Source organism: Salvelinus sp. IW2-2015, linkage group LG14, assembly GCF_002910315.2.
Source record: "Salvelinus sp. IW2-2015 linkage group LG14, ASM291031v2, whole genome shotgun sequence".
In the NCBI taxonomy this organism is placed as follows: Eukaryota; Metazoa; Chordata; class Actinopteri; order Salmoniformes; family Salmonidae; genus Salvelinus; species Salvelinus sp. IW2-2015.
The window spans coordinates 21,494,820-21,521,925 of NC_036854.1; the positions used below are offsets into that span (position 1 = coordinate 21,494,820).

The 27,106-nt window shown below is 41.5% G+C and overlaps 1 long non-coding RNA gene across 2 annotated transcripts in view; it reads left to right on the forward strand.

Annotated features, from left to right (window-relative positions):
* The first annotated feature begins 22,081 nt into the window (after nt 1-22,081).
* The window catches only part of LOC111972621 (uncharacterized), a 9,117-nt gene continuing 4,092 nt past the window's right edge, over nt 22,082-27,106 (forward strand). The window contains exons 1-5 of one of the 2 annotated variants that reach the window (XR_002878493.2): nt 22,082-22,105; nt 22,551-22,588; nt 23,941-24,012; nt 24,155-24,366; nt 25,179-25,432. This is a non-coding gene — a long non-coding RNA (uncharacterized lncRNA). Of the gene's footprint in view, nt 22,106-22,550; nt 22,589-23,940; nt 24,013-24,098; nt 24,367-25,178; nt 25,433-27,106 lie in introns of those variants that run through there. The other variant, XR_011480884.1, reaches the window with a different exon arrangement.

The window sequence follows — 27,106 nt, forward strand, 5'->3', positions numbered from 1 at the left end:
AAGAGAGAAAAAGAGAAAGAGAAAGAGAAAGAGAAAGAGAAAGAGAAAGAGAAAGAGAAAGAGAAAGAGAAAGAGAAAGAGAAAGGGAAAGTGTCATTGAAACACACACAGCACCCACGGGAATGACCAACATTGTTTGTGTTGACCTTTCACTTGTCAACTACTAAAAAAGATCACCAACTACTAAAAAAGATCACGTTTGTGGCTTACCATGCAGTACTGGGGTAGGCTAAACAAATCTTATGTCTGTGGGACGTAAAACTATTTTGCCTATGGCATGGCTTTCCTATGTGGGCCTGTTGCAGGTTGCAAAGACATTATCAACCATTTCCGACAGTAAACCATACCACTAAGAAGGCATTTTAAGTGTCCAGTTCTGCACTGCTTCTGTGTGTGGCTCCATGGTGCGTCAAAGCTCCTCTGTCAGTGGCGACCCATCAATCAGGGAAGCACCCCCAGATCATCACCGATCCTCCACCAAATGTCACAGTGGGTGCGAGACCTGGAGAGGCCTACAAGCCACAGTGTCTCGCACCCTCTGTGAAATTTGGTGGAGGATCGTTGATGATCTGGGGGTGCTTCTGCAAGGCTGGAATCGGGCAGATTTGTCTTTGTGAATGACACATGAATCAAGCCACGTACAAGGTTGTCCTGGAAGAAAACTGGCTTCCTTCTGCTCTGACAATGTTCCCAAACTCTGAGGATTGGTTTTTCCAGCAGAACAATGCTCCGTGCCACACAGCCAGGTCAATCAAGGTGTGGATGGAGGACCACCAGATCAAGACCCTGTCATGGCCAGCCCAATCTCCAGACCTGAACCCCATTGAAAACCTCTGGAATGTGATCGAGAGGAAGATGGATGGTCACAAGCCATCAAACAAAGCCGAACTGCTTGAATTTTTGCAGCAGGAGTGGCATAAAGTCACCCAACATCAATGTGAAAGACTGGTGGAGAGCATGCCAAGACGCATGAAAGCTGGGATTGAAAATCAGGGTTATTCCACCAAATATTGATTTCTGAACTCTTCCTAAGTTAAAACATTAGTATTCTGTTGTTTAAAAATGTATATGAACTTATTTTCTTGCATTATTCGAGGTCTGATAACACTGCATCTTTTTTGTTATTTTGACCAGTTGTCATTTTCTGCAAATAAATGCTCTAAATGACAATATTTTTATTTGGAATTAGGGAGAAATGTKGTCAGTAGTTTATAGAATAAAACAAAAAAWTTCATTTTACCCAAACACATACCTATAAATAGAAAAACCAGAGAAACTGATMATTTTGCAGAGGACTGCAGAGGACTGTTTTTTGTTTTATTGAGAAAGGCAAATCCAAAATGCAGGTGTTTCAGCCTAGCTCAGTGCTTTCTGTGGTGGAGGGGCGGGCCAGCAGAAAACAGGAACATTGCACCATGATTGGCTCAGTGTTCTGTCACTCATGGGGACCTTACACATCCAAAATTTCAGCCATAGCGTTATATTACAAGTGTCGTTCCAAGAAGGCTCAAGGTCATTGGCCACAGAAATTCCGTCAAATCACATTATATGTACAGTAGCTTTGATTGGACTGATCATGTCAACATCATACTTTCACAATCTTAGCTAGCAGTCATCATCATGAATCCAGTCTACTGGCAAATCCTTTTTAATCCTTGTCATATGAAGAGAAATAATGAAGAGAAAATATAGATACAACGTATTGGTGCTCATTGGCCATTGGACATAAACATTACACAACAGTTTGGAGATCGCAAATTTAACAATGAGTGGTTTGTAAGGAATTGGTGAGGTGACAGTGCCTAACTGCAAGCATTGCAACTGGGAATGACCGTTCAAACATTTTGAACAGTCATTCAACTCGGAATTGTAAATCCAGCATCTTTCTCTTTGATGACAAAATTTGACCACAAAGGACCGGCGCGCCACTTTCCTGTTCAAGCACATCACAACAACTTGAGTCCAAAAATGTCTTACGCTGCTTCATAAATTATGTAGGATACCAGAGAGATATGTATCCTGTAGCTAAGAAAGTAATACTAAGTGTATGTAGTAAGCTGTTAGTAGCCCATGTGACTCACCCTAATCATTTGGTCTATTTTCACCAATGCGGTATTGTAAACACATTGTTCGTGGCCCGGTGTGTACTTGTTTACTATCTTTTTTGTACAGCTTTGACAGTGCTACTGATAGAAGTGGTGGCACTTGGCTTGCACGTGCAAATTCAGCAGACACAACATTCTATAATAGAATTGTGTTATTTGACATGTCCAATTAAAAGCTTATTTAACGCGTCAAATAGTGTTATATAACGTGTATTTTTTTTGACACTCAAAGACCCAAACGGCGTTCAATGTGCCTCACCTCTTAATTTTGCCTACTGTTCTAACTTGGTGGTGCACATGTAACCTATAACCCATTTTAGAGAAATGTAATCTTCGAATATTGTAAGAGCTTTCATTGTCTGCTTATATGCCCCCTTTATTTATCCTACGGTTCTGACTTGGTATACAGAAAGAACACTGTAAGAACGGCCCATGTTCTGAATTCTGTCGCTGTACATTTCAAAAGTGCTGAACAAATAGTTAAATTGACTATGTCCGTCGTCGTTCGATCATTAATGTCTCAATCAAAATTACGGATTGCCTCTTATCTGCTTGTCGTTCCCTTATGCCATCGTTTATACATCTCAATTGTCGGTAGAAACCACATTTGTTTAATCAAGTCAGCCATATCAGCTATGTTTTTTTTAAAGGCAGTAAATGAGGCTGAATGAACAGTTTTTCGCTGTCAGACAAGGCTCCGTTGAAAGCCAGGTGTAGCAGTGGTAAGGTGTTGGGACTGCTGTTGGGACTCTGCTGTTGGGACAGTTTTATGTAGGCCCTAACAGTTTGTGGTCACCGTTAGTCACCATTATAGTGCAATTAATGTATTTTTTTACTGTTGTGTAGTGGCTTTGCTGGCATGCATCCCACATCATTTTTAGAAGTGTGTTGAGGGTTGGCTTTGGGCTCACAGCAGAGATCTGGACACTGGGCTTCCATCTTTTCCATCCCCATCCACCTCCAGACCTCAGCTGCTATATTTAGCTGTTTTTCACCGTGTCTGTGATGTGCCTGTACCGGTAAGCCCCCGCACGTGCCAACATGTGAGACGTAGAAAAAAAACGAGTAGGCCTAAAGATAAGCGTGCGGTGGTCTGTTTTCGCTTCTGTGATGTCGGTAATTATATTTGTTGGAAGGGAGGTCAGTGCTCCCTGGGGGGTGTATTGTATTCGATTTGCCGTGTCATAAAACTAAATTACAAGGAACCGCTAAGATATCCTACAATAACAGAGGCGAGGGTCGTAAAATCAAAGGGAAGCCAAATTAAATCTAAAAACACTTTATGGAAAATACATTAGAGAGCGATGGGCGGGAGACTTCAAATATAACACAGGTTAATGAGTTCTTAATAGTGCCTCTTACACTAAAAACACGCATTCACTTTCATCTGATGATAGGCGACCTACTAGAATAGTACACACACACAAACACCTTCCTCAGAGATGCAGAAACGTTGCTTCTCCAATAAATCACTGGCAGCAATGTGGAGTGTGAAACTTTCTTGAAGTGTATGGTCTGTTAGTCTGCACCTCGCTAACCATTTGCACCCCGTCCTCTAGTTTACTTATATCCAAGAACTTTGACCCCCTGTCTGGATGTTTTGGCTAGCTCCCAGCAGGCCTCTGGACTGGAGTGTCCTGTCATCCATMACCTCTCTTGAACTCTCTGTTACCTTTCACACTGAGAACATTCTAGAATCTTGGAGAGCTCATGGCTCGGGTAACGCCATTGTAACAAATCATGTGAACACCAACACACATGGCCATACCTACATACCTGCACTAACTAGCCAATAGTATGTTTTACATTGATGACACTTGTTGATTGGTGGACATATGCATTGTTTTTGTGACCGTAATCATCTGATCATATAACGAACTGAAGTTGAACTGAATATTCTGCACTCTGTCTTTAACGTTTTACCTCTTAATGTGATGTCATTTTCGGAGCTGTGTTTTTAATTAATCAGAGACCTGCCTCATCCATTCTCAGTTGGGCCATATATAAGTACACTTCAGCTACAGGTTAAAAACCAGCAGCCCACGGACCACAAAGCTGCATCCTTCAAAACACACTCACATGAACGCACGCACACACAGAGTGCTGCGTACACACACATGCACATATATACACTCAGACACACATACATACACTCCCAGCGTTTTCAAAGACTTCCCCGTGGACAGAGGTGTCTGCCAGCGTGGCCATAAATCACGCTGAGACTGGCGCGGAGGGCACCATGCACCTTGTCCACGCCGCCCACACTACAGCGCTAAATAAACCATAACATCCTGCCTATCGTGCCGCCCAACGCCCCAAACGCGACCCAGGAGGAGCGCACCATGAACTCCCATCTCCCCCTCCTCTCTCTCCCTTCCCCCTTCCTCCTTCCCTCCATCCCTTCTTCCCTCCCCTCTTTCTCTGGCATCTGTGTTGGGGCTGGCGCACTTTGGGGATGGCTTAAGCTCGCCTCTTTCGCACGTTGGTCCTCTCCCGGGTGTTTTGGGGTCACTCTTTTTTCCATTCCAACGACTTCCTGCTTCAAGAGATGGTCAGAAAATAGCAGGAAGTGAGCACTTAACGTTAGGATGGCGACTCCCTCTTCCTGTCGTGTGCCTGGTTGGGCTCAGGTGCGTTCAAGACACTACACTACACTGCACCACTACACTGTATTACACTACATTACATTACATTACACTACACTACATTACACTATATTACACTGCATTACATTACACTATATTACACTACATTACACTACACTACACTACACTACATTACACAACATTACATTACACTACACTACATTACACTACTCTATACTACACCACTACACTACACTACATTACACTACATTACACTACACTACACTACACTACATTACACAACACTACATTACACTACACTACACTACACTACATTACACAACACTACATTACACTACACTACACTACATTACACAACACTACATTACACTACACTACATTACACTACTCTATACTGCACCACTACACTACACCACTACACTACACTACACTACTACACTACACCACCACACTACACTGCACCAGTACACTACACTACACTGCACTACTACACCACTACACTACACTGCACCATTACACTACACTACATTACACTACACTACTACACTACACTACACTACACTACACTACACTACACTACACTACACTACACTACTTCACTACACTACACTACACTACCTGAAGGTGGGTCCATGGCCCTTCCTCCACAACACCCCCCTCTCAGAGGAAGTATAGCTAATGTTTCTGGAACCTAATGCGTAGAAAAGACAGGTCTTGAGCCAGAGAGGGTGTGAGACATTGCACTACACTACACCACACCACTACACTACACCACACCACTACACCACACTACACTACACTGCACCAATACACTACATTATACTACACTACATTATACTACACTACACTACATCATACTACACTACACTGCACCACTACACTACACTGCACCAATACACTACATCCTACTACACTACACTACACTGCACCACTACACAACACTACACTACACTGTACTACACTACACTGCACCAATACACTACATTACACTACACTACACTGCACCATTACACTACACTACACCACTACTACACTACACTACACTACACTACAATACTACACTACACTACACTCCCTGAGGGTGGGTCCATGGCCCTTCCTCCACAACACCCCCCTCTCAGAGGAAGTATAGCTAATGTTTCTGGAATCTAATGCGTAGAAAAGACAGGTCTTGAGCCAGAGAGGGTGTGAGACTCATAGTGGACCCCCCCTAAGAGACAAAAAAAGCAAACAAAGGAAAATGAAGGAGATAAGTGTTTGGTAAAGATTTAATTGTTTCCCTTGATTTTGCAAATGCAGGGCAAAACTAAGCAAACAACCCCCTCTAACCCTCCCTGTCTCTGCCTTTCTCTCTCTAGCTGTCAGACACACCACATCCTAGCACACACACACACACACACACACACCACACACACACACACAACACACACACACACACACACACACACACACACACCACACACACCACACACACACACACACACACACACACCACACACACACACACACACACACACACACACACACCACACACACACACACCACACACACACACACACACACACACACCCCAACCCTTCCAAATCTCCCTTTAACCCCTGGTATGCCTCGGCAGAGTCACTAAAACACCAGAGGAGCCTTGAGAGGACAGGAATAGAGTGGCATGTGCCTATTTGTGGGTCATTGTCATAGAGAAAAAAGATGCCCTACACACACACACACGCACACACACACACACACACACACGCACACGCACACACACACACACACTTGGCAGTTGGAGGAGTCAGGAGGACAGAACTCTCCAGAGAGACTCACAGACAGACACACACACACACACACACACACACACACACACACACACACACACACACACACACACACACACACACACACACACACACACACACACACACACACAGATTGCCATGGAATTAATGGACAGATACACAGACACTCAGGGCTGTTCCTAGAAGAGAGCCTTCAGTAGTCCTCCTCTCATTTCTCCCATTAGCAGCTTCTTCCAGTCAGTGTGTGTGTGTGTGTGTGTGTGTGTGTGTGTGTGTGTGTGTGTGTGTGTGTGTGTGTGTGTGTGTGTGTGTGTGTGTGTGTGTGTGTGTGTGTGTGTGTGTGTGTGTGTGTGTGTGTGTGGTGTGTGTGTGTGTGTGTTGTGAGTGTGTTTGTGTGTGTGCATGTGTGTGCATGTGTGGCGTGTGTTTGTGTGTTTGTGTGTATAAACGTCTTACTATACTTGTGAGTACAAGAATAGTAAACTAACTACAATTCAGAGAAGAGTTGTCGGTCCTCACTTGTAAACATTTTTTTTAGGCTTAACTTCTACCGAGTCAGAAACCCGGATCCGGGAGCACCCCCCACCCCCCACCAGTAAAAAAGCTGAATAGCATAGCTAGCATAGCGTCACAAGTAAATAGTAGCATCTAAATATCATTCAATCACAAGTCCAAGATACCAGATGAAAGATCCACTTCTTGTGAATCCAGCAATCATTTCTGATTTTTAAAATGTTTTACAGGGAAGACCACATATGTAAATCTATATGCTAACCACGTTAGCAAAAGACACCATTTTTCTTTGTCCACCATTTTTTCTCTCCACCAGTAGCTATCACCAATTCGGCCAAATAAAGATATTGATAGCCACATACCAAGAAAAAAACTCATCAGATGACAGTCTGATAACATATTTATTGATAGGATAGTTTTTGTTAGAATGTGCATATTCAGGTAGAAATCATAGTTTACAATTGCACCCAACTCGACTAGAATAAATACAGAGAGCAACGTGTATTACCAATTTACTCATCATAAAACATTTCATAAAAATAGACAAAGCATAGCAATGGAAAGACACAGATCTTGTGAATTCAGACAATATTTCAGATTTTCTAAGCGTTTTACAGCGAAAACACAATAAATCGTTATATTAGCATACCACATGTGCAAACGTTACCCCAGCATGAATCCAAGGCAACGGAGCGTTAACGTTATGATCACCAAAATATATTAATTTTTTCACTAACCTTCTCAGAATCTTCCGATGACACTCCTGTAACATCATATTACAACATACATATAGAGTTTGTTCGAAAATGTGCATATTTAGCCACAAAAAAACGTGGTTATACAATGAGAATAGTAGCAAAACTGGCCTGAAAATGTCGGGCGCTATCTTTGAGAGTGATCTAGTCTAATCGATAGCTAATCATAAACTTGACTAAAAAAACAGGGTTGACAGGAATCGAAAGACAAATTAGTTCTTAATGCAATCGCTGACTTACATTTCTAAAATTATCCTTACTGTGCAATACCGGGTCCGCCAAGCGAAGCTACACATAACAAAATGGCGATATATGCGTTTAAAATTTTTCAACAGAACAGCGATTATCTCATAAATAGTTCTTACTGTGAGCTGTTCTTCCATCAGAATCTTGGGCAAAGTATCCTTTCTCCGGTCTAATCGTCTTTGTGTCGAAAGATGTCCTCTTGTCCCGTCGAAATGGCCAATAACGTTCGTATGTACAGGAAACGTGCCCAGCTCATGGAAGAGCGTCACAAATAAATGCCTCAAAATCGCAATAAACGGATATAAATTGCTATAAAACGGTTTAAATTAACTACCTTATGATGTTTTTAACACCTATAACAAGTAAAAACATGACCGGCGATATATTACTGGCTAAACCAAGGCTTGGAAAGGGGTCGGTCCGACGCCCTTCATGCGTCCAGCGCAGGATCCAAAAGAAAGCTACTCCGGTCTTTTCTGTTTTATACAGGGCCTGATTGCGCAATCGACTCCATTCAAATTGTCACCACTTACTGACATCTAGAGGAAGGTGTAGGCAGTGTTTGTATCCTCATAGCATTCACAGGGACATTAAAACTGACCTGGGACCAGAGGCCAAGATTTCTGAAATCTCACTCCCTGTCAGGAAAAGTGCTGTAGATAGAGTTCTGTTCCACTCAGAGACATATCCAACGGTTATAGAAACTAGAGAGTGTTTTCTATCCAATAATAACAATAATATGCATATTGTACGAGCAAGAATTGACTACTAGGCAGTTTAATTTGGCAATGTCAAAAAAAAATAAAGTGCTAACAGCACCCCCTATTGACAAAAGGTTTAAGGGTTAGGTTTATGGTTCGTGTTAGAATGAGGGTTAGGTTTAAGGTTAACTCTATCAGTCCCGAGACCCCAGCAAAAATCGCCTTTTCATTTATCTGACTTTCATTTATCGAGAGTCCAGGCCTTATATTTAGCCTCACAATTAAGTTATTTTCCATTTCCTCTTAGGACAACCAGGGCTACAAGTAGAACTCAAAACTATTTGACATAAACAGTTGCATTCAGGAGTTTTATTGACAAAACTGTATGGAGTTTGTAGTTGTGACAGCAACTATGTGAGCTTTTGAATGGAAATCAATTGTTGGTCTCCAAAAGTCCCCACAAGTATGGTAAGGCAGCTCTCTCTCTCTGTGTGTGTGTGTGTGTGTGTGTGTGTGTGTGTGTGTGTGTGTGTGTGTGTGTGTTGTGTGTGGTGTGTTGTGTGTGGTGTGTGTGTGTGTGTGTGTGTTGCGTGTGCGTGTGTGTGCGTGTGCGTGTGCGTGTGCGTGTGCGTGTGCGTGCTGCGTGCGTGCGTGTTTGTGAGTGCGACAGCTCGACCATAATTCCATACCACAGCCATTGGCTAATCTGGCTATATATGACCTACAGTCATAACACCTGTGTGCCATTCTAGATACATTGTCTGGACAGTCTCTCTGTTGTAGGACTGGGTCTAATTTGATCTGCTGTTGTGAATAACATGAACGTGACCCATCCATGTGTCTTAAGGTGTTTTGTAATGACATAAATCAGGCTGTTCATTTTGACGCTTCATTTGAGTTATTTTAGCAGATTTTAGTTATTTAGCACACAAAAAAGAAGAAGAGAGTAATTGGTAGATGAACAAGTGATTTCTCAGTATCAGATAGGTAGTGAACTGTAAAATAAACTGTAACCAACTGTTGACACTAATATTGTTTGACATAATGATGAAGTAGCTGTTAAGTGACTGTTAGGTGTAAGACGGGAATCCCCTGTCAGTCTCTGGGTCTTGTGATAAGAGGGAAGACAAACCAGCCCTCTGGGTATTCCTGATACTCCTGGTTTTCCTTGCAGGAAGTTTATCCTGTTCTGCCGGCTTGTCAGAGCTCAGTCCCAAAGGAACGTGACAGGGGATTTTTTCAGCCAATGACCCGTGAAGAGGACAGCGGGAAGCAACACAAGTGTGTGTGTATGTGTGTGTCCTGACTAAGGGTTTTCTTTTCTGTAAGGAGATACTATGAATCCTGTACATTCAGCACGACCTCTGTGTGTCACGTGTGTGCATCCAGTGTCACCTTCATTTGCAGAAAGAATCCTCACAAAAAATCTGCATCCTCTGCGCCTCTTTTTCTCCCCCTTACTCTCTCTCTCTCTTTCTCCCCCTCACTCTCTCCCTCCTTTCACTGCCTCTTTTGTGTGTCCAGTAGAAAAACAAAATGTGTCCCTGCCAAGCGATGGCCTTTTATCTGAGCTCTAAACAACCAGACTAGTCTTATTCTATTTTCTCTCAGTGCTACACGCTCTGACCCATTCCCTGTTCCACAAAGAGAATATCTCAGTAAAAAAAGAGGGAGAGAGAGAGATTAAGAGAAGAAGAGAAAATGGAAGGAAGAGAGAGAGTGAAATGAGACCAAGATGAACAGAGAGGGATGTAGATAGAGAGGGAGAGAGAGAGAGAGAGGGAGAGAGAGAGATGGAGAGGGGGAGAGACATTGAGGGGAGATAGAGAGAGGGGGAGAGACATTGAGGGGAGATAGAGAGAGGGAGAGAGAGAGAGATGGAGAGAGAGGGAGAGGGAGAGAGAGATGGAGAGGGGGAGAGACATTGAGGGGAGATAGAGAGAGAGGGAGAGAGATAGATGGAGAGGGGAGAGACATTGAGGGGAGATAGAGAGAGAGGGAGAGAGAGAGAGATGGAGAGGGGGAGAGACATTGAGGGGAGATAGAGAGAGGGAGAGAGAGAGAGATGGAGAGGGGGAGAGACATTGAGGGGAGAGAGGGAGAGAGATAGATGTCCATCTGCTCTGATGATCTCACGCCAAGAGATTCTGGCATGGCCCTTTCCTCCATGACACCATGGCCTCAATATCCCCAGCAGCTCCAGAGGACCCAGGGCCCGGCACAGTCTTGACCAGATCAGGAGCGTCATTCTGGGCTAACAGTCTCACCCACGGCCCCCCTGGGTCGTTTGGAGACTAGCGTTCTGAGATTATCAAATGGTCACTTAAGAGGCAGAGAGTGGAAATAAAGTGGACAGCACTTAGCTAAAGATGATCCTTTAAGAGGAAGGGAGGGAGAGGGAGAACGAAGGAGAAAAGAGAGGGATAAGAGAGAAGAGATGGAGATTGGGGGTGGGTAGATAGAGTGAGCCATAGAAAGAACAGCAAGTGAGAGAGTTGAAGATAAAGAGAGTGCCTGGGAGAAAGAGGGTTAAAAAGATGGTAAATGGCAAAGCGAAAGGCTGAGATGGAAATGAAGAGAGAAAGAGGGAGATTGGAGGAGAGAGAGATTGAGAGATAAAGATGGGTAGAGATAGAGAGATAGAGGGAGGAAGGGAGGAAGCAGGAAGGATGAGTAAGTGGGGGATTAAGTGGTGAATGGAGTCGGCGACTGAACTGAACACGCGGATCGCTCACCAAAAAACAGACAGGGGCCCGGCCGTCCGTACCACTGCACTTGCACATCATCGTGGGTAATGGGTGATGACACTCGGTGTATTCTCCGTAATGAGTTGATCCGTGCCGGGGGGAAGGGATACGGGATTAAAGATTAAAATCCCACCTCGTCGGGAATACCAATGACACAGAGGTCAACCTTCCGGAGCCTTCCGAGGGGACGGGGGGTCACTGGGGCGACTACCACAGAGGCCTGGGAGGGACAAAAGGCACGGGAGCTTTCTTTAAATTAGAGCCAGGGGTGGAAGGTACAGCAGGATTATTAATGGCAGTAGTGGAGRAGTTTTGGGTTTGACTACTGATTGGCATAATAATATGCTGAATAATATGGTGAGTGAACCATGACAGGGGGGGTGTATGAGACAGAGAGGGAGTGAGAGAGAGACAGACAGACAGAGAGGAAGTGAGAGAGAGACAAACAGACAGAGAGAACGAGAGATCATTGACTATGATTTGATTGGATTACTACATCTCTCCAATGTCCAATTATATATTCCCCTGAAACACACACACACACACACAAACACACACACTCACACATACATTCCTGAGGACTGTAGGACTGTGGCTAAGTACTGTGGAACAGGTTGGGAGGGGGATAGGGGGAGGGAGGAGGATGTGTATAAGCACAAGCACCAATCCCAAATCTAGAGCTTTCTTAAGCCCTCTGTCCCTGTCCCTAGGGAGGACACAGGGGGTGGGGGGAGGGGGGGGGGCGAGGCTGGGAAAGGGGGCATTCTTGTCCCCCTGGAGGAGGAAGGGGTGAAAGAGAGAGAGAGCGGGGGGGGTTGGCCTCTCCATTTAATCCCCTCATTTTCATTTCTCTTACCATGTGGGATTATAATGATTTTATTTAAACTGTCAGCTTGAGCTGCGGATTGAGAAATCTGGATTTTATAGGGATTATTATAACGGAGGAAACACACACACTTTCCCCCTCTCTCCCTCCTTTTCTCTCTCATTCCCTAATAACCTGCCTGACCAACAAATGGTGTTTATCCCCAAATTTAGGGGCGGTGAAATGAACAGACATTGTGATACAGGCCTGTTTAGGAAGCTACCATAGTGGTGCACACTGTGTGCGCATGTTGTGTGTTTCAAGTTCCAAGTTTCAAGTTTTAATGTCACATGCACAAGTACAGGGAAATGCCTTTCTTGCAAGCTCTAAAGCCAACAATGCATTAATATCGATGTATGGCTAAAATAGCATAAGATAGAACAAAAACACATGAGATAGAAAAATAAGAAATAAGAAGAACACAAGAAAGTAAGTAAGCTACAGTATACAGGGTCAGTTCCAATACCATATTTACAATGTGCAGGGATACTGGATTGATAGAGGTAAATACTGTATGTATAGGGGTAAGGTGACTAGGTATCAGGAAATATGATAACAGGGTAGCATCAGTGTATATGATGATTGCGTGTGTGTGTGTGTGTGTGTGTGTGTGTGTGTGTGTGTGTGTGTGTGTGTGTGTGTGTGTGTGTGTGTGTGTGTGTGTGTGTGTGTGTGTGTGTGTGTGTGTGTGTGTGTGTGTGTGTGTGTGTGTGTGTGTGTGTGTGTGTGTGGTGTGTGTGTGTGTGCCCGTGTGTGCGTGTGTTGGAGTGTCACTATGCGTGAGTGTGTAGAGTCCTGTGAGTGTAGATAGAGGGTCAACTCAGACAGTCCGTGTAGCCATTTGTCCGTGTAGCCATTGTTAGCTATTTAGCAGTCTTATGGCTTGGGGATAGAAGCTGTTCAGGAGCCTGTTGGTGTCAGACTTGATGCACCGGTAGCTCTTGCTATGCAGAAGCAGAGATTTGTTTAAGGTGGTGCTGATAGACATGGTCGCCTGGTTCCTGACTCCTAAGCAACTCTGCAGTATATATATATTTGTTGCATTTCGACCAGAAATACATCTTTCCTGAATTGGATCCTTTGTTCGTACCCCCCAAGGTGATCCCACTTATCTCAGAGGCTGTCCCAAGACGTCGCCGGCGAATAAGAGGTATTTGGAGTGGACTTTTAATTGTGAAAACCATCCATCCAAGTATATTACTCACTAATGTATATATTACTCGCTAAAAAGAAAGGCGGAGGTGTATGTTTCATGATGAACTACTCATGGTGTGATCGTGGAAGCGTACAGCAACTTAAGTCCTTTTGTTCAACCCACCTAGAATGCCTCACAATCAAATGCCGACCTCATTAACTCCCGAGAGAAATCTCCTCAGTCATCATCACACCCATGTATATTCCCCCACAAGCCGATACCACGACGGCTCTCAAGGAACTACACTGGACTACACTGGAAACCAAAATTCCTGAGGCTGCATGGACTTCAATAAAGCAAATCTGAGGAAAAATTGACCAACGTTTTACCAACACATTACCTGCACTACTCAAGCATCATAAACTCTTGGCCATTGCTACTCTCCCTTCTGGGAAAGCTACAAGGCCCTCGCCCGATCACACCTCCAATCTGCTCCTACCTTTCTATAGGCAGACACTCAAACAGGAAGTCTCCATGCTAAGGACTGTTCAACACGGGTCTGACCAATCGGAATCCATGCTTCAAGATTGTATTGATCACATGGACTGGGATATGTTCCATGTAGCATCTGAGAATAATATTGCCGTATACATTAACACGGTGACTGAGTTCATCAGAAAGTGGATAGGGGATGATGTTCCCACCGTGACGATTAAAACCTATCCAAACCAAAAGCCGTGCATAGATGGATAGGGCTCCCGAGTGGCAGCCGTCTAAAGCACTGCATAACAGTGCTAGAAGCCTCACTATAGACCCTGGTTCGATTCCAGGCTGTATCACAACCGGCCATGATTGGGAGTCCCAAAGGGCGGCGCACAATTGGCCCAGCGTCATCCGGGTTAGGGTTTGGCCGGGGTAGGCCATCATTGTAAATAAGAATTTGTTCTTAACTGACTTGCCTAGTTAAATAAAGATTACATTTCTAAAAAGATGTCCGCATTCGCACAAAACTGAAAGAGCAAACCAACGCATTTAACCATGGTAAGGTGACTGGGAATATAGTTGAGTACAAACAGTTCAGTTATGCCCTCTGTAAGCCAATCAAACAGGCAAACCGTCAGTACAGACACAAAGTGGAGTCACAATTCAACGGCTCAGATATGAGACGTACGTGACAGGGACAATCACGGATTATTAACCAGCCACGTTGCAGACACCGACGACAAGCTAAATACCTTCTTCGCCCGCTTCGTGGAAAACACAGTGCCGCCGACACGGGCCACCGCCGCTTTAGAGGACTGTGAGCTCTCGTTCTCCGTAGCCGCCATGAGTAAGACATTTAAACGTTTTAACCTTCACTTCTGTCATCATGAAGTGCTTTGAGAGGCTAGTTAAGGATCATATCACCTCTACCTTACCAGACACCCTAGACCCACTGCAATTTGCTTACCACCCCAATAGATCCACGGATGATGCAATCGTCATCACACTGCGCACTAACCTATCCTATCTGGTCAAGGGGAATACCTATGTAAGAATGCTGTTAATTGACTACAGCTCAGCATTCAACAACATACAGTTGTAGCCTCCAAGCTCATTACTAAGCTCAGGGTCCTGGGTCTGAACCCAGGCTCCGTGCTACTGGGTCTGAACCCAGGCTCTGTGCTACTGGGTCTGAACCCAGCGTCTGTGCTACTGGGTCTGAACCCAGGCTCTGTGCTACTGGGTCTGAACCCAGGCTCTGTGCTACTGGGTCTGAACCCAGGCTCTGTGCTACTGGGTCTTGGACTTCCTGACAGGCAGACTCCAAGTGGAGGAGGATGGCAACAACACCTCCACTACGCTGATCCTCAACACAGGCATGCTCAGCACGTCCTGTACTCCCTGTTCACCCATGACATCTCCAACTCAATCATCAAGTTTCCAGACGACACAACAGTGGTAAGCCTGATTACCAACAATGACGAGACAGACTACAGGGAGAAGGTGAGGGCCCCCTCCCTGCCCTCCAGGACATCTACAGCACCCGGTGTCACAAGAAGGCCAAAAAGATCATCAAGGACTTCAGCCACCCGAGCTACGGCTTGTTCACACCTCTACCATCCAGAAGCCGAGGTCAGTACAGAAGCCAAGGTCAGTACAGGTGCGTCAAAGCTGGGACCGAGACACTGAAAAAAACATATATTTCAAGGCCATCAGACTGTTAAATAGTCACCACTAGCCGGCCTCCGCCCAGTACCCTGCCCTGAACTTTAGTCACTGTCACTAGCCTGCTACCACCCAGTTACTCAACTCTGCACCTTTTAGGCTGCTGCCTACGTACAGTTGAAGTCGGAAGATTACATACACTTAGGTTGGAGTTATTAAAACTCGTTTTTCAACAACTCCACAAATGACTTGTTAACAAACTATAGTATTGGGACAAGTTGGTTAGGACATCTACTTTGTGCATGACACAAGTCATTTTTCCAACAATTGTTTACAGACAGATTATTTCACTTATAATTCACTGTATCACAATTCCAGTGGGTCAGAAGTTTACATACACTAAGTTGACTGTGTCTTTAAACAGCTTGGAAAATTACAGAGAATTATGTCACGGCTTTAGAAGCTTCTGATAGGCTAATTGGCATMATTTGAGTCAATTGGAGGTGTACCTGTGGATGTATTTCAAGGCCGACCTTCAAACTCAGTGCCCCTTTGCTTGACATTATGGGAAAATCAAAATAAATCAGCCAAGACCTCAGAAATAAAATTGTAGACCTCCAGAAGTCTGGTTCATCCTTGGGAGCAATTTCCAAACGCCTGAAGGTACCACGTTCATCTGTACAAACAATAGTAATCAAGTATAAACACCATGGGACCACGCAGCCGTCATACCGCTCAGGAAGGAGACGCGTTCTGTCTCCTAGAGCTTAACGTACTTTGGTGCGAAAAGTGCAAATCAATCCCAGGACAACAGCAAAGGACCTTGTGAAGATGCTGGAGGAAACAGGTACAAAAGTATCTAAATCCACAGTAAAACAAGTCCTATATCGACATAACCTGAAAGGCCACTCAACAAGGAAGAAGCCACTGTTCCAAAACCACCATAAAAAGCCAGACTACGGTTTGCAACTGCACATGGGGACAAAGATCGTACTTTTTGGAGAAATGTCCTCTGGTCTGATGAAACAAAAATATAACTGTTTGGCCATAATGACCATCGTTATGTTTGGAGGAAAAAGGGGGATGCTTGCCAGCCGAAGAATACCATCCCAACCGTGAAGCACGTTGGGCATCACGTTGTGGGGGTGCTTTGCTGCAGGAGGGACTGGTGCACTTCACAAAATAGATGGCATCATGAGGGAGGAAAATTATGTGGATATATTGAAGCAACATCTCAAGACATCAGTCAGGAAGTTAAAGCTTGGTCGCAAATGGGTCTTCCAAATGGACAATGACCCCAAACCATACTTCCAAAGTTGTGGCAAAATGGCTTAAGGACAAAAAAGTCAAGGCATTGGAGTGGTCATCACAAAGCCCTGACCTCAATCCTATAGAAAATTTGTGGGCAGAACTGAAAAGTGTGTGCGAGCAAGGAGGCCTACAAACCTGACTCAGTTACACCAGCTCTGTCAGGAGGAATGGGCCAAAATTCATCCATCTTATTGTGGGAAGCTTGTGGAAGGCTACCCGAAACATTTGACCCAAGTTAAACAATTTAAAGGCAATGCTACCAAATACGAATTGAGTGTATGTAAACTTCTGACCCACTGGGAATGTGATGAACGAAAAAAAAGCCGAAATAAATCATCCTCTCTACTATTATTCTGACATTTCACATTCTTAAAATAAAGTGGTGATCCTAACTGACCTAAGACAGGAACATTTTAATTGGATTAAATGTCAGGAATTGTGAAAAACTGAGTTTAAATGTATTCGGCTAAGGTGTATGTAAACATTCGGCTTCAACTGTACACAGGAATGGAACACTGGTCACTTTAATAATGGTTACATTCTGTTTTACCCACTTCATATTTATATACTGTATTCTAGGCCTATCCTATGTAACTATTTCTGTACATATACTATTCTATCCTACATATTATTAAGATATACTACAAATTCTATCCACATACTGTCCATAATGTCTATACATCCCACCATATACATACAATACATGACCAAAGCATGTGGACACCTACTCGTCGAACATCCTATTCCAAAATCATGGGCATTAATATGGAGTTGGTCCACCCTTTCACTGCTAAAACAGCCTCTACTCTTCTGGCTTTCTACTAGATATTGCAACATTAATGCTGGGATTTGCTTCCATTCAGCCACAAAATAATTAGTGAAGTCGGGCACTGATGTTGGGCGATTAGGACTGGCTCACACTCGACATTCCAATTCATCCCAAAAGGTGTTCGACAAGGTTGAGGTCAGGGCTCTGTGCAAGCCAGTCAAGTTCTTCCACACCAATTTTGACAAACCATTTCTGCATGGACCTCACTTTTTGCACGGTGGCGTTGTAATGCTGAAACAGGAAAGGACCTTCCCCATACTGTTACCACAAAGTTGGAAGCACAGTATTGTCTAGAATGTCATGTATGCTGTAGTGTTAAGATTTACCTTCACTGGAACTAAGGGGCCTAGCCCGAACCATGAAAAACAGCCTGAGACCACTATGACAGTGTCACGTTGAAAGTCACTGAGCTCTTCAATAAGGCCATTCTACTGCCAATGTGTGTCTACGGAGATTGCATGGCTGCGATTTTATATGTGTGGCTGAAATCGCCGAATCCACTAATTTGAAGGGGTGTCTACATACTTTTTAAAATATAGTGCATTTATAGATATACAGTGCATTCGGAAAATATTCAGACCCCTTGACTCTTTCCACATTTTGCTATGTTACAGCCTTATTCTAAAATTGATAAAAATAATTTTTTTCCTCATCAATCTACACACAATACCCATAATGACAAACGCGAAAACAGTACTTTAGAAATTTCTGCAAATTTATATAAACGAACAAAGCAGAAATATTTAATTTAAGTAAGTATTCAGACCCTTTGCTATGAGACTCGAAATTGAGCTCAGGTGCATCCTGTTTCCATTGATCATCATTGAGATGATTCTACCAGACGGAAGCCACTCCTCAGGAAAAGGCACATGACATCCCACTTGGAGTTTACCAAAAGGACTCTCAGACCATGAGAAACAAGATTCTCTGGTCTGATGAAACCAAGATTGAACTCTTTGGCCTGAATGCCAAGCATCACGTCTGGAGGAAACATGGCACCCTCCCTACTGTGATTCATGGTGGTGGCAGCATCATGCTGTGGGGATGTTTTTCAGCAGCGGGGACTGGGAGACTAGTCAGGATCGAGGGAAAGATAAACGGAGCACAGTACAGAGAGATCCTTGTTGAAAACCTGCTCCAGAGCGCTCAGGACCTCATACCGGGGTGAAGGTTCGCCTTCCAACAGGACAACAACCCTAAGCACACAGCCAAGACAATGTAGAAGTGGCTTCGGGACAAGTCTCTGAATGTCCTTGAATGGCCCAGCCAGAGCCCGGACTTGAACCCGATCAAACATTTCTGGAGAGACGTGAAAATAGCTATGCAGCGACGCTCCCCATCCAACCTGACAGAACAGAGCTTGAGAGGATCAGCAGAGAAGAATGGGAGAAACTCCCCAAATACAGATGGGCCAAGCTTGTAGCGTCATACCCAAGAAGAGTCAAGGCTGTAATCGCTGCCAAATGTGATTCAACAAAGGACTGAGTAAAAGGTCTGAATACTTATGTAAATGTGATATTTCAATTGATTAAAAAAATGTTGCAAAAAAAGGCTGTAACGTAACAAAATGTGGAAAAGGTAAGGGGTCTGAATACCTTCCGAATGCACTGTAGTTCTACTCTGGACTCCGACATTGCTCGTCCTAATATTTCTATCTTTCTTCATTCCATTCCTTCACTTTTTAGATTTGTGTGTATTGTTGTGTATTGTTAGATATTACTACACTGTTTGAGCTAGGAACACAAGCATTTCGCTACACCCTCATTAACATCTGCTAAATATGTGTATGCGACAAATACAAAATTGAATTGTATTTTATTTTATTTGAGAGAACGGTCTGTGGCTTGGGTGGCTGGAGTCTTTAATGATTTTCCGGGCCTTCCATTCACACCGCCTGATATACAGTAGAGGTCCTGGATGGCAGGGAGCTCGGCCCCAGTGATGTACTGGGCTGTCCGCACCACGCTCTGTAGCGCCATGTGATCGAGGGCGGTGCTGTTGCTATACCAAGCAGTGTTGCAGGCACTCAAGATGCTATCAGTGCAGCTGTTTAACTTTTTGAAGATTTGTTGCTCCATGTCAAACCTTTTCAACCTCATGATGGGGAAGAGGCGCTGTCCCCCCCTTCTTCACGACTGTGCAAGTGTGTATGGACCATTTTAAGTCCTTAGTGATTTGGACACCAAGGAACTTGAAGCTCTCGACCCGCTTCACTGCAACCCGCTCCTGTAGTCCGCGATCAGCTCCATGGTCTTACTGACATTGAGGGAGTGGTTGTTGTCCTGGCACCACACTGCCAGGTCTTGGCGAAGAGCTTGGAGGGTACAATGGTTTTGAATGCTGAGCTGCTGTCAATGAACAGCATTCTCACGTAGGTATTCCTCTTATCTAGGTGGGTGAGGGCCGTGAGGAGTGCAATTGAGATTGCGTCATCTATGGATCTGTTGGGGCAGTATGCAAATTGGAGTGGGCCTAGGGTGGCTGGGATGGTGAAGTTAAGGTGTGCCATAACCAGCCTCTCAAAGCATAACCAGCCTCTCATGATTACAGATGTGAGTGCTACAGGGCGGTAGTTGTTGTGGCATGAAGCCTTAGAGTTTTTGAGAACAGGAATGATGGTGGTCATCTTAAAACATGGGGATTACAGACTGGGACGAGGAGAGGTTGAAAATTACCGTGAATAGGTTGAAAATGATTGTGCGTGCGTGTGTGTGTGTGCGTGCGTGCGTGCGTGTGTGCGTGTGTGCGTGCGTGTATGTGTGTGTGTGTTCACACAGATGCACTCAACAAACTGGCTATGACTAATGTTGATTTTTTTTGACAGCAGACAGACAGCCTGGTCTACGTGAGATGACGCTGCAGCCTGCAGTAGACTGACCATAGAGACACATTAGCTTTAGTCCAGATCCCTCCTATCCAGGCCTATCATCTCATCTACATTAGGATAAGGAAAGAAAAATCCCATCACCTTTTCATTCTGAGGACAAATGTTTTATTCCCTCTCTTCTCATTACATTAAAGGATGAGGGAGGCCTCACAGTCACTCTGAGGTATTTAAAGATATCCCTCTTTCATTTATTTAATTGATCTTGATATAAAGGTACCTCTCATCTATTTAATTGATCTTTATTTAAAGATGCCTGTCATCTATTTAATTAATCTTTGTTTCAATCAGAATGACAACTCGTGGGAAAGGGAGGGTTAGTTACAGCAAATCCCCTAATCCTTCCCATGGAGACACTTATGGGAATAGAAAAAAGTGTTTACCATTGTATCAGAATGTAGGAGGTTAAATAGAAATGTAGGAGGTATATCAGAATGTAGGAGGTATCATATATTGTTGGAGGTATAATAGAATGTAGATGTTATAATAGAATGGAGGAGGTATAATAGAATGTAGGAGGTATAATATAATTAGGTGTATAATAGAAGTAGTGGTATAATAGAATGTAGGAGTATAATAGGATGTAAGAGTATAATATAATGTAGGTGGTATAATAGATGTAGTGGTATAATAGAATGTAGAATAATAGAATGTAGGATATAATATAATGTAGGTGTATAATAGAATGTAGGTGGTATAATAGAATGTAGGAGGTATAATAGAATGTGGAGGTATAATATAAGTAGGTGGTATATATAGAACGTAGGTGGTATAATAGAATGTAGGTGGTATATAGAATGTAGGTGGTATAATAGAAGTAGGAGGTAAATCAGAATGTAGGAGGTATAATAATAATGTAGGAGGTATAATAGAATGTAGTGGTATAATAGAATGTAGGAGTATAATAGAATTAGAGGTATAATAGAATGTAGTGGTATAATAGAATGTTAGGATGATAATAACATATAGGAGTATAAAAAATGTAGGAGGTATAATAGAATGTAGGAGGTATAATAGAATGTAGGAGGTAATAGAATGTAAAGATTAATGAATGTAGGTGGTATAATAAATGTAGGAGGATATTAGAATGTAGGAGGTATATCAGAATGTAGGAGGTATAATAGATGTAGGTGTATAATAGATAGTAGGAGTATATCAGAATGTAGGAGGTATAATAGAATGTAGGATAATAGAATGTAGATAATCAAAGTAGGAGGTATAAAGAATGTAGGAGGTATAATAGAATAGGTAAATAGAATTAGAAGTATAATAAATGTAGTGGTATAATAGAATGTAGGAGGTATAATAAATTAGAGGTATAAATAATGTAGGATATTATGAATTAGGAGTAATAGAATGTAAGGATATATCAGAATGTAGGAGAATATCAGAATAGAGTATAATGAATGTAGGAGGTATAATAGAATGTAGAGGTATATAGAATGTAGGAGGTATATCAGAATGTAGGAGGTATATAATGTAAGTGTATAATAGAATGTAGGAGTATAATAGAAATGTAGGAGGTATAAAGAATGTAGGTATAATAGAATGTAGGAGGTATAATAGAATGTAGGAGGTATAATAGAATGTAGAGTATATAGAAGTAGGAGTATAATAGAATAGGAGGTAAAGAAATGTAGAGGTATCAGAATGTAGGAGGTATAATAGAATGTAGGAGGTATAATAGAATGTAGGAGGTATAATAGAATGTAGGAGGTATAATAGAATGTAGAGGTATAATAGAATTAGGAGGTATAATAGAATGTAGGAGTATAATCAGAATGTAGGAAGGTATATCAGAATGTAGGAGGTATATCAGAATGTAGGATATATAAGAATGTAGGAGGTATATCAGAATGTAGAAGTATATAGAATTGAAGTATATCAGAATATAGGAGTATATCAGAATTAGGAGGTATATCAGAATGTAGGAGGTATATCAGAATGTAGGAGGTATATCAGAATGTAGAGTATATCAAATGTAGGAGGTATTAAAAAATGTAGGAGGTATAATACAATGTAGAGTATATCAGAATGTAGGAGGTATATCAGAATGGCGAGAGTATATCAGATAGGAGGTATATTCAAATGTAGAGGTATATCAGAATGTAGGAGTTAAATAGTATGTCGAGTATATCATGTAGGAGGTATATCAGAATGTAGGATATGTCAGAATGTAGGAGTATATCAGATAGAGGTAAATCAGAATGTAGGAGATATCAGAATGTAGGAATATATCAAATGTAGAGTATATCAAAGTAAAGTATATCAGAATGTAGGAGGTATATAGAATGTAGAAGGTATATCAGAATGTAGAGGTATATCAGAATGTAGGAGGTATATCAGAATTAGGAGGTAATAAGAATGTAGAGGTAATCAGAAATGTAGAGGTATATCAGAATGTAAGGTATATCAAGAATATAAGGTATATCAGAATGTAGAGGTATATCAGAATATAGGAGTATATAGAATGTAAAGTATAAAGAATGTAGAGGTATATTCAGAATGTAAAGGTATATCAGAAATGTAGGAGGTATATCAGAATGTAGGAGGTATATCAGAAGTAGAATAATCAGAATAGATATATCAGAATGTTAGGAGGTATATCAGAATGTAGAGGTATATCAGAATATAGAGTATATCAGAATAGGAGGATTAGAATGTAAGTATACAGAATGTAGGAGGTAATAAGATGTAAGAGATTCAAATGTAAAAGGTAAATCAGAATGTAGAGTATTTCAGAATTAGAATTAAATAGAATGTAGAAGTCTAATAGAATGTAGGAGTATATCAGAATAGGAGTAAATCAGAATTAGGAGGTAAGATCAGAATGTAGAGTATATCAGAATGTAGGAGTATATAGAATGTAGATATAATAAATGTAGTGTTATAATAAGATGTATTATAATAAATGTAGGAGTATATAGAATGTAGGAGGTATAATATATTGTAGTGTATAATAGAATGTAGGTGTATAATAGAATGTAGGAGGATAAATAGAATGTAGGAGTATATAAATGTAGGTGGTATAATAGAACGTAGTGGTATAATAGATGTAAGGTATAATGAATGTAGGAGGTATAATAAATGTAGTTATAATAGAATGTAGTGTTATAATAGAATGTAGGAGGTAAATCAGAATGTAGGAGTATAAATAATGTAGGAGTATAATAGAATGTAGGTGGTATAATAGAATTAGGAGGTATAATAGAATGTAGAGTATATCAGAATGTAGGATGTATATCAAATGTAGGAGTATAAAATAATGTAGAGATAATACAATTGGAGGTATATCAGAATGTAAGGTATTCAGAATGTAGGAGGTATATCAGAATGTAGGAGATATCAGAATGTAGGAGGTATATCAGAATGTAGAGGTATATCAAATGTAGGAGTTATAATAGTATGTCGAGTATAATACAATGTAGGAGTATATCAGAATGTGAGGTATGTCAAATGTAGGAGGTAGTATCAAATGTTAGGAGTAAATCAGAATGTAGGAGGTATATCATAATGTAGGAGGTATATCATAATGTAGGAGGTATATCATAATGTAGGAGGTATATCATAATGTAGGAGGTATATAAGAATGTAGGAGGTATATAAGAATGTAGGAGGTATATCATAATGTAGGAGGTATATCATAATGTAGGAGGTATATAAGAATGTAGGAGGTATATCAGAATGTAGGAGGTATATCAGAATGTAGGAGGTATATCAGAATGTAGGAGGTAGAGTGCATTCAGAAAGTATTCAGAACCTTTCACTTTCCACGTTTTGTTACGTTACAGCCTTATTCTAAAATTGATTAAATAAATATGTTTCCTCTTGAATCTACACACAATACCCCATAATGACAAAGTGAAAACAGGTTTTAATTTTTTTTCCCCAAACTAATTCAAAATAAAAAACAGAAGTACCTTATTTAAATAAGTATTTTGACCCCTTGCTATGAGACTTGRAATTGAGTTCAGGTACATCCTGTTTTCATTGATTGTCCTTGAGATGTACAACTTGATTGGAGTCCACCTGTGGTAAATTCAATTAATTGGACATAATTTGGAAAGGCACACACCTGCCTATATAAGGTGCCACAGTTGACAGTGCATGTCAGAGCAAAAACCAAGCAATGAGGTCAAAGGAATTGTCCGTAGAGCTCCGAGATAGGATTGTGTCGAGGCACAGAGGTGACCAAGAACCCGATGGTCCCTCTGACAGAGCTCCAAAGTTCCTCTGTGGAGATGGGAGAACCTTCCAGAAGGACAACCATCTCTGCAGCACTCCACCAATCAGGCCACTATGGTAGAGTGGCCAGACGGAAGCCACTACTCAGTAAAAGGCACATGACAGCCTGAATGTAATTTGTCAAAAGGCACCTAAAGACTCTCAGACCATGAGAAACAATATTCTCTGGGGGGTTAGGGGGGTTAGTATAGAATAATGAAGGTATAATATAATGTAGATGTATAATGGGGGTTAGTATAGAATAATGTATATCAGAATTTAGGAGGTATAATTGGGGGGTTAGTATAGAATAATGGAGGTATATCAGAATGTAGGAGGTATAATTGGGGGGGTTAGTATAGAATAATGGAGGTATATCAGAACGTAGGAGGTATAATAGGGGGTTAGTATAGACTAATGGAGGTATAAAAGGGGGATAGTATAGAATGGTGGAGGTATAATAGWATGTAGGAGGTATAATAGGTGGGTTAGTATAGAATAATTAAGATATAATAGGGGGTTTAGTATAGAATAATGTAGTTATAATAGGTGGGTTAGTATAGAATAATGGAGGTGGTAATAGAATGGTGTAGTATAATAGTGTGGGTTAGTTAGAATAATGATGGTTAGAATAGAATGTGGTAGGTATACATAGGTGGGGTGAGGGAAAGAATAATGCGGTATAATTAGGTGGGTTAAGTTAAGAATAATGGAGGGTATAATAGGTAAATTAGATAGAATAAATGGGGGTATATATAGAATGTGGTAGGTATAGATAGGTGGGCTAGTATAGAATTAAATTGGAGGTATAATAGAAATGTGGTAGTAATAGGTGGGGTTTAGTAAAGAATAATGGAGGTATAATTAGGGGTTAGTAATAGAATTAATTGAGATTAAAGGGTTTAAGCATAGAATATATGGGGTATAATAGAATGTGGTATATAATAGGTGGGACTAGTATACGACATATGGAGGTATAATAGAAGGTGGTGGTAATATAGGTGGTTAGTATGAATGTAATGGGGGTATTAACATAGGGGTTAGTATAATAATGAAGATATAATAGGGGGGTTTTAGTATAGGAATATAATGACGGTAAATAAATAGGGGGTTAGTAATAGAATATGAAGGTATATAAGGAGGGTTAAGTATAGAGATAATGAAAGTTAATAGGGGGTTTAGTATATAGAATATGACGTATAATAGGGGGTTTTATATAGAATAGATGAGGTATAGATAAGGGTCTTAGTATAGATAGAGGAAGGTATATAAGAATGTGTTGTATTAATAGGTGGGTTGTATAGAATATGGGAGGTATTACGATAGGGTTTAGTAATATGATAATGGAGTATAAAGGGGGTTAGAAATAGATAATGAGGTATAATAAAATTGTGGTATGTATAAATAGGGGAGTTGTATAGATAATGGCGGTATACGATAGGGGGGTTATGGGTAATAACTTAGGAATAGATGGGGTATAAACAGGGTTAGTATAACGAATAATGGAGGGTAATACAGGGGGTAGTATAGATAATGGAGGTAATACGGGGGTTAAGTAATAGAAATATATGGAGGTATAAAAGGGGTTTAGTATAGGAATAACGGAGGTGTAAACAGGGGTTAGTAAAGAATAGTGGAGGTATCAGGGGGTTAGTATAAGAGATAATGGAAGGGATGTAACAGGGGTTAAGTATAGAATTATATGAGGTATAACATGGGTTATATAAGATTAAATGGAGACTAAACAGGGGGTTAAGTATAAGAATTGGGAGCTATAAAGGGGTTGGTTATAAGATATGGAGGTATAAAAATGGTTAATATAAGATAATTAGGAGACCATAACAGGGGTTTAGTATAGAAGTATGGAGGTATACAGGGGGAGTTAGTTATACTAGATAAAATGGAGGAAAACTGGTAGTATAAGGATAAATGGAGTATAAACAGGGGGTTTAGTATAGAATAATGGAGGTATAACAGGGGTTAGTATAAGGATAAATGGGGTTATTAACAGGGGTTAGTATAGAAAATGGAGGTATAACGGGGTTTTAGTATAGGAATAATGGGGTATAACAGGGGGTTAGTATAGATAATGGAGTATAGAAAGGGGTTTTAGTTAGAATAAATGGAGGTATACACAGGGTTGTATAGAAATGTAATGGAGGTGTCAGGGGGTTAGTAAGAATATGGAAGGTATAACAGGGGGATCTAAGTAACAAAGATAAGGAGGTATAACAGGGGTTAATATTA